Source organism: Oncorhynchus keta, chromosome 6 (assembly GCF_023373465.1).
Source record: "Oncorhynchus keta strain PuntledgeMale-10-30-2019 chromosome 6, Oket_V2, whole genome shotgun sequence".
In the NCBI taxonomy this organism is placed as follows: Eukaryota; Metazoa; Chordata; class Actinopteri; order Salmoniformes; family Salmonidae; genus Oncorhynchus; species Oncorhynchus keta.
Genome location: NC_068426.1, coordinates 42957363 through 42969579, shown reverse-complemented (window position 1 = coordinate 42969579; position 12217 = coordinate 42957363).

Genomic DNA, 12217 nt, shown 5'->3' with positions numbered 1-12217 from the left:
CAGATTTAGGCTGTCTCTAGCAGCTGGGCTGCTCAGTCCTGGCCCTGGTGGATCTGACATCCTGTGGGTTGTCCCCCTGGCCTTGGCCTAACACACTCAAAACCAATGAATGATTCATTAAGATCCTAAAGCTGAGTGTGGTGTATTGGATTGGGGCTCTGCAGGGTGGTGGACTCCTACGGACAGGACAGGGCGACCCAGCTATATTGTGTGCAAGGAAAAAGAGCTCCACAGTACTATTAGGCCTATGAGATTAATTATATGGAGGATTTGCTGTTTCTGTGTGTTAATGTATATTTAAGGTGTATGTATGTCTTTCTTGTTGTTGTTTCCAAACGCTTGGGAATAAAAAAGAAGATAGGTGTGAACTGGGAAGTCAATTGTGTTGGGAGAGAGTTGAGTTAATGACTAGACTGGTGGGGGCGTGCAGGCGGCTTGGGCGTGAGGGCGGCTCGGGCGTGAGGGCGGCTCGGGCGTGAGGGCGGCTCGGCTGGCTGGTCGGTTGGCGGTCGGACATTTCTGATAGATGATGTCTTAATAAAGACAATCAAAAGTCTTATATTTGTCCAATAGTTTTAATTTCTTAGGCTATTGATTAAAGGTGCAAACTCAAAATGTATGATTTCAATCCCTTTATCTAGTTCAGTCTTATTAATCAAATCAAATATATTTATAAAGCCCTTCTTACATCAGCTGGCATCTCAAATTGCTGTACAGAAACACAGCCTAAAATCCCAAACAGCAAGCAATGCAGGTGTAGAAGCACGGTGGCTAGGAAAAACTCCCTAGAAAGGCCAGAACCTAGGAAGAAACCTAGAGAGGAACTAGGCTATGCGGGGTGGCCAATCCTCTTCTGGCTGTGCCGGGTGGAGATTATAACACTAATGGACATGATTTGGAAAGGCACACACCTGTCTATATAAGGTCACACAGTTGCCACTGCATGGCAGAGCAAAAACCAAGCCATGAGGTCAAAGGAATTGTCTGAGACAGGATTGCGTTGAGGCACAGATCTGGGGAAGCGTACAAAAAAAGCATTGACGGTCCCCAAGAACACAGTGGCCTCCATCATTCTGCAGCATTGAAGGTCCCCAAGAACACAGTGGCCTCCATCATTCTGCAGCATTGAAGGTCCCCAAGAACACAGTGGCCTCCATCATTCTGCAGCATTGAAGGTCCCCAAGAACACAGTGGCCTCCATCATTCTGCAGCATTGAAGGTCCCCAAGAACACAGTGGCCTCCATCATTCTGCAGCATTGAAGGTCCCCAAGAACACAGTGGCATTGAAGGTCCCTCCATCATTCTGCAGCATTGAAGGTCCCCAAGAACACAGTGGCCTCCATCATTCTGCAGCATTGAAGGTCCCCAAGAACACAGTGGCCTCCATCATTCTGCAGCATTGAAGGTCCCCAAGAACACAGTGGCCTCCATCATTCTGCAGCATTGAAGGTCCCCAAGAACACAGTGGCCTCCATCATTCTGCAGCATTGAAGGTCCCCAAGAACACAGTGGCCTCCATCATTCTGCAGCATTGAAGGTCCCCAAGAACACAGTGGCCTCCATCATTCTGCAGCATTGAAGGTCCCCAAGAACACAGTGGCCTCCATCATTCTTAAATGGAAGATGTTTTGAACCACCAAGTCTCTTCCTAGAGCTGGTCGCCTAGCCAAAATGAGCAATCGGGGGAGAAGGGCCTTGGTAAGGGAGATAACCAAGAACCCAATAGTCATTCTGACAGAGCTCCAGAGCTCCTCTGTGGAGATGGGAGAACCTTCCAGAAGGACAACGACCCAAAGCCAAGACAATGCAGGAGTGACTTCGGAACAAGTCTATGAATGTCCTTGAGTGGCTCCCCATTCAACTTGACAGAGCTTGAGAGGATCTGCAGAGAACTCCCCAAATACAGGTGTGCCAAGCTTGTAGCGTCATACCCAAGAAGACTCGAGGCTGTAATCTCTGCCAAAGATGCTTCAACAAAGTACTGAGTAAAAGGGTCTGAATACTTATGTAAATGTGATTTTTCCGTTTTGCAAAAATGTATAGAAACCTGTTTTTGCTTTGTCATTATGGAGTAGTGTGTGTAGATTGATGGGGGGGGGCAATTGAATCTATTTTAGAATAAGTCTGTAAAGTTACAAAATGTGGAAAAAGTCCAGGGTTCTGAATACTTTCCGAATGCTCGGTATATTTTTCTTTCTGTTCCTTTTTTATTACATTTATCTCATTAATATAGAGCAGGCAAGCTAGTTGTTTACATGCCTGATTGACAGAAGAGTGTAGCCTATGGCGCAAGAAACGACTGAAATTTTGCAGGTGGGGAGAGATGCGAGAGAGGTTTGAGAAGGCTTGAATCGCTGGGCATCTTGTTATGACATGCATTATCTGAATTAGGTCCACAGAATTATACCTGAGAGGAGTGGCTACTATGGAGGAACTTTGAATGTCCTTTGAGCTAGCTAGCTAACAAGCTTGTGTGTACAGACCGGCACCAGAATTAAAAACACGTCTTGCCTTTTTCTAGTTAATAAATCCAATGTGAAACTGATTGCTATGCCTATAGTAGCCTTAACTAGCATTGGAAAAGAGACTCCATTCCATCTCTAGTTAAGATTCTAAGACTCCATTCCATCTCTAGCTAAGACTCTAAGACTCCATTCCATCTCTAGCTAAGACTCTAAGACTCCATTCCATCTCTAGCTAAGACTCTAAGACTCCATTCCATCTCTAGCTAAGACTCTAAGAATCCATTCCATCTCTAGCTAAGACTCTAAGACTCCATTCCATCTCTAGCTAAGACTCTAAGACTCCATTCCATCTCTAGCTAAGACTCTAAGAATCCATTCCATCTCTAGCTAAGACTCTAAGACTCCATTCCATCTCTAGCTAAGACTCTAAGACTCCATTCCATCTCTAGCTAAGACTCTAAGACTCCATTCCATCTCTAGCTAAGACTCTAAGACTCCATTCCATCTCTAGCTAAGACTCTAAGACTCCATTCCATCTCTAGCTAAGACTCTAAGACTCCATTCCATCTCTAGCTAAGACTCTAAGAATCCATTCCATCTCTAGCTAAGACTCTAAGACTCCATTCCATCTCTAGCTAAGACTCTAAGACTCCATTCCATCTCTAGCTAAGACTCTAAGACTCCATTCCATCTCTAGCTAAGACTCTCCATTCCATCTCTAGCTAAGACTCTAAGACTCCATTCCATCTCTAGCTAAGACTCTAAGACTCCATTCCATCTCTAGCTAAGACTCTAAGACTCCATTCCATCTCTAGCTAAGACTCTAAGACTCCATTCCATCTCTAGCTAAGACTCTAAGACTCCATTCCATCTAGCTAAGACTCTAAGAATCCATTCCATCTCTAGCTAAGACTCTAAGACTCCATTCCATCTCTAGCTAAGACTCTAAGACTCCATTCCATCTCTAGCTAAGACTCTAAGACTCCATTCCATCTCTAGCTAAGACTCTAAGACTCCATTCCATCTCTAGCTAAGACTCTAAGACTCCATTCCACTCCATTCCATCTCTAGCTAAGACTCTAAGACTCCATTCCATCTCTAGCTAAGACTCCAAGACTCCATTCCATCTCTAGCTAAGACTCTAAGACTCCATTCCATCTCTAGCTAAGACTCTAAGACTCCATTCCATCTCTAGCTAAGACTCTAAGACTCCATTCCATCTCTAGCTAAGACTCTAAGACTCCATTCCATCTCTAGCTAAGACTCTAAGACTCCATTCCATCTCTAGCTAAGACTCTAAGACTCCATTCCATCTCTAGCTAAGACTCTAAGACTCCATTCCATCTCTAGCTAAGACTCTAAGACTCCATTCCATCTCTAGCTAAGACTCTAAGACTCCATTCCATCTCTAGCTAAGACTCCAAGACTCCATTCCATCTCTAGCTAAGACTCTAAGACTCCATTCCATCTCTAGCTAAGACTCTAAGACTCCATTCCATCTCTAGCTAAGACTCTAAGACTCCATTCCATCTCTAGCTAAGACTCTAAGACTCCATTCCATCTCTAGCTAAGACTCTAAGACTCAATTCCATCTCTAGCTAAGACTCTAAGATCCATTCCATCTCTAGCTTCTAAGACTCCATTCCATCTAGCTAAGACTCTAAGCTCCAAGACTCTAAGACTCCATTCCATCTCTAGCTAAGACTCTAAGACTCCATTCCATCTCTAGCTAAGACTCTAAGACTCCATTCCATCTCTAGCTAAGACTCTAAGACTCCATTCCATCTCTAGCTAAGACTCTAAGACTCCATTCCATCTCTAGCTAAGACTCTAAGACTCCATTCCATCTCTAGCTAAGACTCTAAGACTCCATTCCATCTCTAGCTAAGACTCTAAGACTCCATTCCATCTCTAGCTAAGACTCTAAGAATCCATTCCATCTCTAGCTAAGACTCTAAGACTCCATTCCATCTCTAGCTAAGACTCCAAGACTCTAGCTAAGACTCTAAGACTCCATTCCATCTCTAGCTAAGACTCTAAGACTCCATTCCATCTCTAGCTAAGACTCTAAGACTCCATTCCATCTCTAGCTAAGACTCTAAGACTCCATTCCATCTCTAGCTAAGACTCTAAGACTCCATTCCATCTCTAGCTAAGACTCTAAGACTCCATTCCATCTCTAGCTAAGACTCTAAGACTCCATTCCATCTCTAGCTAAGACTCTAAGACTCCATTCCATCTCTAGCTAAGACTCTAAGACTCCATTCCATCTCTAGCTAAGACTCTAAGACTCCATTCCATCTCTAGCTAAGACTCTAAGACTCCATTCCATCTCTAGCTAAGACTCTAAGAATCCATTCCATCTCTCTAAGACTCTAAGCTAAGACTCTAAGAATCCATTCCATCTCTAGCTAAGACTCTAAGACTCCATTCCATCTCTAGCTAAGACTCTAAGACTCCATTCCATCTCTAGCTAAGACTCTAAGACTCCATTCCATCTCTAGCTAAGACTCTAAGACTCCATTCCATCTCTAGCTAAGACTCTAAGACTCCATTCCATCTCTAGCTAAGACTCTAAGACTCCATTCCATCTCTAGCTAAGACCCAAGACTCCATTCCATCTCTAGCTAAGACTCTAAGACTCCATTCCATCTCTAGCTAAGACTCTAAGACTCCATTCCATCTCTAGCTAAGACTCTAAGACTCCATTCCATCTCTAGCTAAGACTCTAAGATCCATTCCATCTCTAGCTACTAAGAATCCATTCCATCTCTAGCTAAGACTCTAAGAATCCATTCCATCTCTAGCTAAGACTCTAAGACTCCATTCCATCTCTAGCTAAGACTCTAAGACTCCATTCCATCTCTAGCTAAGACTCTAAGAATCCATTCCATCTCTAGCTAAGACTCTAAGACTCCATTCCATCTCTAGCTAAGACTCTAAGACTCCATTCCATCTCTAGCTAAGACTCTAAGACTCCATTCCATCTCTAGCTAAGACAGATTGAAATTTACTGGGGGGAGGGGTGGTCCAAAATAGGGGAAAGTTGTCAAACGTTTCTTTGTGCTGTGGGGAGGGTTTTGTGTTTTTTTGGGGTGAGGGAATTGCATTTTTCCCCCTGGTTTATATCACTCTTCTGATCATATTTTCCCTATAAACAATGGTTTGACTTACTTTTTATATTACCCCAATAAAGTTCTGAAACGTTTGTGAAGGTTTGGTATGGTGTGGCTATCATTAAGCTTTAAGTACTGCAGGCCTATGATATGAAGGCAGTGCACCCGTGTGCTCCAACTGACTCTGACAGTTGAACTTAACGTGAGGAAGACTATTTCAGGCCTACCAGAGTTACTCCTATAGTCAAACAATATAATGCGTATCATTATACATTTGCCACAGGCTCATAGCCTGAGGGTACAGGAACAGGTATCGGCCAATCAAAAAGGTTCTTTATTATAAACCAAAACTATTAACTGTAAACAAAGAAAAAGGAATGAGGTGTGAAAGTATCATAATGTAGGGTGTATGGTGTAGGGTGTAGGGTGTAGGGTGTATGTAAAGTGCAGGGATGCGTGAATCTGTGCGTGTGAATATGACTGAGTGAAAACTATGTTAAACTACAAAGGAACAAACCAAACAAGATCATACCTGGAGGAGCAGAGAGAGTGGTTCGTGAAACAGTTTAAATACCATGAGCCCAGGTGGCTCCAATCACTAACGACCCTCCTCTGCCTGCAGGAGGAACCGCCCCTGCAATGCAGGATCGAAAATGTATGAACTTTTACATCTGTATAGCTGTCTGACATAAAGAAATGCTTCATAGCCACTGGCGTATCTCTGTCTCTCTGGGGTTAAGCCTCTCTTCCTTTATATAAGCTTTATATATTTATTATATTTATATATTTATGAATATCATACAGTGGACAGCTAAGCCTATAGGCCTTTGCATGCAATTTCCTAATACGTTTAGTGCTCAAATTGCTGACAGTGTAAAGGTCTTGAGACGACAGACGCTGGGAGACGGGAAACGGGTACAGGGTGGGGATTTAATAATAAATAATAATAATACTAATAATAAATAGACATGAAACAAAGCAAAAACAAGACAAAACAACATCAACGAAGACACGGGGATGAAACTGAGGAACTGACAGATATAGGGGAGGCAATCAATGACGTGATGGAGTCCAGGTGAGTCCGCTGAGGCGCTGGTGCGCGTAACGATGGTGACAGATGTGCGTAATGATGAGCAGCCTGGAGTGCCAGTGAGGGGGAGCTGGATCAGACGTGACAGACAGCTGAACCGTGAGGTGGACAATTATTGTTTTAGGAAAGTAGCCCCCCCCCCTAAAAAAATTATAAAAATTGTACTTTGATTTAGCATTTCTGTAATGTGTCTGTATCTATGTAATTGTGTATGTATTTTTTGTCAAAAATAGGGACCACAATGGAAAAAGCCCCCGACTTTATTGTGCAGCCCCGTTCACTTTAAAGAATCTTTGTGTATATATATATAGTTGAAGTCGGAAGTTTACATGCACCTTAGCCAAATACATTTAAACTCAGTTTTTCACAATTCCTGACATTTAATCATAGTAAAAATGATCTGTCTTAGGTCAGTTAGGACTACCACACAAGTATTGAGATAAACATTTGTTATTGACCAAATACTTATTTTCCACCATAATTTGCAAATAAATTCATTAAAAATCCTACAATGTGATTTCCTGGATTTTTTTTCTCATTTTGTATGTCATAGTTGAAGTGTACCTATGATGAAAATGACAGGCCTCTCTCATCTTTTTAAGTGGGAGAACTTGCACAATTGGTGGCTGACTAAATACTTTTTTGCCCCACTGTATGTATATATATATTTACAAGAATGAATCATTCCAATGGCAACTCATGTAGGAGATGAGGAGAGGAAGTCACATAAGAGCATTGGGACCATTCTCATCCTCATCGTCTCTTACTCCATCCATGTCATGTGACCTCTTGGCCACAAAGCCGCCCTGTTCCATTTCCCCTAAGGCATCCAGAATCCTTTGAGATTTCGCCTTCGGAGTCTCCGTTTGTTGCACGTGTTTGAGGACCGAAGAGGTGAGCACTGGGGGGCCGTGGGGTCGTTGTTTGTTGGTTTGTTGGTTCGACTCTGGTGGTTGCAGAAGGAGTGGCTGGTTGTGCTGTTCCCCTGGGCCTTGCCTCTACTGCAGAGTTCTCCAACTCCAGTCCTGGAGAGCTACTACCGCACCAGTTTGACCAGTTTGCTGATATGCAACATGTACCTACGATGTAGTTGCACTGCTAACCTATTTAATTACTAAGGTTTTGGTCCCAGTTACAGTGTATCCCTCCTTTGACTTATTTACTATTCTTAATGCATTAAACATTCATCCGATTACTTGGGAGATCCTCAATGGCATTTTGCTCTGAGCTACCGTTCACCTAAATCTGCAAGACTTGTAGTTTATAGCCACAAGACATTAGCGGGTGCAGCACTGTAACATTGTATATACTGAGGCCTCAGTCAGTATGGTCAAGTGCATGTGTCTCCATAGCTAGACCCTTAACTTTAGCGTGTGGTGCTAATGCTAGGCTAACCTAGGCTAACCTAGTGTGGGAACTGGGAAGCCATTTCAGTTTAGGTCTCTTTCTCTGGCAGTCTGAATCAGAGTGAATGGGCTGGAGAGAGTTGGACTTGCGAAGTTTTACTGGGCTTGAGCCAGGTCAATAAATAATAGACAAGAGAGTAGAGAGACAGATGCAGGCTTGGAATGTATCTGGAAGAGATCGATAGACAAGACACTTTATACATTTTTTAAAACATTATGTCCACGATTAGCTACACTTCTAATCTCTTTTTCTCACTGTTCTTTTGGTCTTTAAAGCCACACTCTGCAAGTATCCTGTGACAACAAAAAACATATTGTTTTTTAACCTTTATTTTACTAGGCAAGTCAGTTAAGAACAAATTCTTATTTTCAATGACGGCCTGGGAACAGTGGGTTAACTGCCTGTTCAGGGGCAGAACGACAGATTTGTACCTTGCCAGCTCAGGGGATTTGAACTTGCAACCTTTCGGTTACTAGTCCAACACTAACCACTAGGCTACCCTGCCGCCCCTAAATACATTAATACTGTAGGTCTTTTGTTTTTTGAATTTGATACAATAAGACAGCCACACTAATCAGATTATTAAGGTATTTAAAGTCACATCTTTCCAAATCAAGGGGTGTATTTCATTAGTTGAAATGAGTGGAAACCTTACAGACCTGTTTATCTCACCTTTAATATGATTTGTCTGATTGGAGATCAGTCTTATTGTGCGACCAGGCATGCCCATCTGCCGAGGACAGATCAGTCTCTGTGCAGCCAAAGTATTGTTGTGTGTGTGTGTGTGTGTGTGCGTGCGTGTTCATGTTCATGTGTGTGTGTGTGTGTTACGGGAAGCACTGTAGGACCACCACTTATAATGTTCTTGTAATTTGACACAAGAAGTGGAGATGAACTTGATGTTTGTCACCCTTTGTAAACTTTTGGTCGTGAGAATTGTTCTCACAGATAGATACAGTATGTATGTTTGTATTTGTGAGTTTCTTTCCTGATGATGTATATATGTGGTTCTGTTACTAAAAGAATGTGCAGCAAAAATGGCCCATATCCCCTATAGTGTGACCATAAACTTTAGCCACAGTGAAACAGATCATACTCATCCGTCTGCCCTCTTTGACCCCCTTGTGAGAGCGTTGCTATGCTAATAGGTTAGAGACAGCCAAGCCCGTGGACCTAAGCCTCCATTGGCAAACAGCCCAGCTCGGACCACTGTGGGAAAATGGGGAGTCCTCCAATTCCTTCAGCTACAACTCTACTCCCTGCCGCTGCACTGCCCATATTAGTGCTTTATAGGAGAAGACCTGAATTCAGAGCAAAAACCGTCCCCAACTACCGTAGGGTGGCCGGTAGCCTCAAAGGCTGTGCAGAGTTGCTGGATATTGGCGGGTACTGGAACACGCTGTCGTACACATAGATCCAGTGGATCCCAAAACATGCTCAATGGGTGGCATGTCTGGTGACTATGCAGTCCACGGATGAACTGGGATATTTTTTAGCTTCCAGGATTTGTGTACAGATCCTTGTGACTTGGGGCTGTGCATTATCATGCTGAAACATGAAGTGATGGCGGTGGATGAATGGCACGACAATGGGCCTCAGGATCTCGTCACATTATCTCTGTGCATTCAAATGCCATCGATAAAAATACAATTGTGTTAGTTGTCCGTAGCTTATGCCTGCTCATTCCATAATCTCACCACCATGGGGCACTCTGTTCACAACGTTGACATCAGCAAACCGGTCGCCCACACGACACCATACACGTGGTATGGGTTTGTGAGGCCGGTTGAGCGTACTGCCAAATTCTCTAAAACAATGTTGGAGGCAGCTTATGGTAGAGAAATTAACATTAAATGATCTGGCAACAGCTCTGGTGGACATTCCTGCAGTCAGCATGCCAATTGCACACTATCAACTTGAGCCATCTGTGGCATTGTGTTGTATGACAAAACTGCACATTTTAGAGTGGCCTTTTATTGTCCCCAGCACAAGTTGCACCTGTGTAATGATCAAGCTTTTTAGTCAGCTTCTTGAAATGCCACACCTGTCAGGTGGATGGATTATCTTGCCAAAGGAGAAATGCTCACTAGCAGGGATGTAAACACATTTGTGCATATGGAACATTTCTGGGATCTTTTATTTCAGCTCATGAAACATGGGACCAACACTTTACATGTGAAGTTTATATTTTTGTTCAGTATAACATATTATGTTTTTATATAGCATTCTTATGCATTCTTAGGGTTTCACAAATGTCGTTTTTAGTTTTGGAAGTTATAGATAGGCCCTAAGCATCATTTCTAGAAGTTAACCATCTCCATATGTTCTATTGTGTTGGTATACATGAGGAAGAAGATGCTTCAGGTTTTGGTGTGAGTTGGACAATGCATTGGAACCAGCTGTGATAGAGAGCTGTGTTACCCAACGTGTCCAGTAGGTGTCTCTGTCACTCCTGTGAATTGTTGGCCTGCCCAGCTGTTTACAGTGCTAGCTGGTCTTTCCCAGATGTTTTTGCTCTGCGCTGGGTCTTGTATTCAGGGAGTTCTGTTGAACGAACAGGAAAGGAAAGTTACAGATGTATGATCTTAATTGGATCACCCTGTTGCAGAACTTTCGTGCAATGTAGGACATTTAAAACTTGTAGTGTATTTGAGGTTTAAAAAGGAATTCTGAAGTTTGTCATTTCCATTTAGAAATTTCAGACTTGATTATAATTTATGAAAAATGTATATTAACCCCTACAAAAATATTATAATCCACGTAATAGTTCACATTTCCTTTTGCTGCGGGGTTAATTGTCCTGCTGTACCTGACTCATATTAAGGTCCCACATCTGTACATAAAGGCTGAAAAAAAAGTTTAATTCCTGTTTTTGTACAAGGCCTTGTGTTCATAGGACATGAAACCTTTGTGAAATAAAAGCAGAAAATACATGACTAATTGTAAGCTAATCATGAGGAATATGTTTAATGAACATCCGTGCTTTTCCCTGTATTATGGTGATTTAGTCATTAGTATTAGTATTAGTAAAAACAATGTTATAGTGATTCATTATAATTTGTACATTGTGTACATTTCTGCATTCCCTCTCAATGGTCACAGAAAACACACCACATTTTCAATTCTAACGCATAGAAAGCAGCTTATTTATCAATGCGCACCCAATTGTGACAAGCATCAATTAACCAAACAGCCCAAAGTGAACAGCCAATATGGCCGCCAAACCACTAAGCCCACAAATCACATACCATGGATCTGAATTGGAATATCCTAGTCTTTACTCATTGTAATTCTATAGCGTCAGCTCTGCTAGGAATAGGGCCTGACAATCGGCTGTGCCTTATAGGAAATCACATGACACACTGCCCTCATCAATCAGATCATCAACTCCCCCAACCAACCATTACAGGGGATGATGTCACAAAGAGCCAGTCACCCACCTTCCCATAATTCCCCTCATCTCTCTCTCTCTCTCTCTCTCATAATAATGAACGACAATGTGAATATGATCTAATTACCACCAATGTAGCTGATGAGCGACCACAAACCACGAGCAACACGTGCAGTTCAATGGCCAATGGCCTCCCACAATGTTGTCATTCCGTCCGTTACACTCGGCTGTAAATGTGGTTTCTCGTAGCCACTCATGGTCAACTTGTTGAGACCTTTGCTCATGTGTTTTTTTCCACCTCCATTACCCTCATCGGCAGACAAAGGAGTGTAATCACATAGAACAGGAGGGCAGGTAAATGACACTTATTTTGGCAAGGGGACAATACGAGGGGTTGAATGGAGTTTCTCTCTCTCAGTTTGGGTCTGGCCTCTGGTCACCAGCCTAAGGTCACTCTGTCATAATGTGAGGGCACACTAGGCTTTGTTTGTGCCTGGGTGTTGTGCCTGGTGTGTGATGGGAAGAATGTGTTGTGTCATCACCGTATAGGCTAGTAGCGAGAGTGGCCTAAAGCTGAAATGGGTTCTTGTTTTGTAGCCCTCCATAGAGGTAAGGCTAGATTTGGCCTAGTCAATAATATTGGGTTAATGAACCAATGCAAACAAATGCACTGATACATTGAGTGTGTTTGATTGGTTTGGCTTGGCTTGAACGTGGTGTACAGAATAGTTCTGTCACTGTTGATAT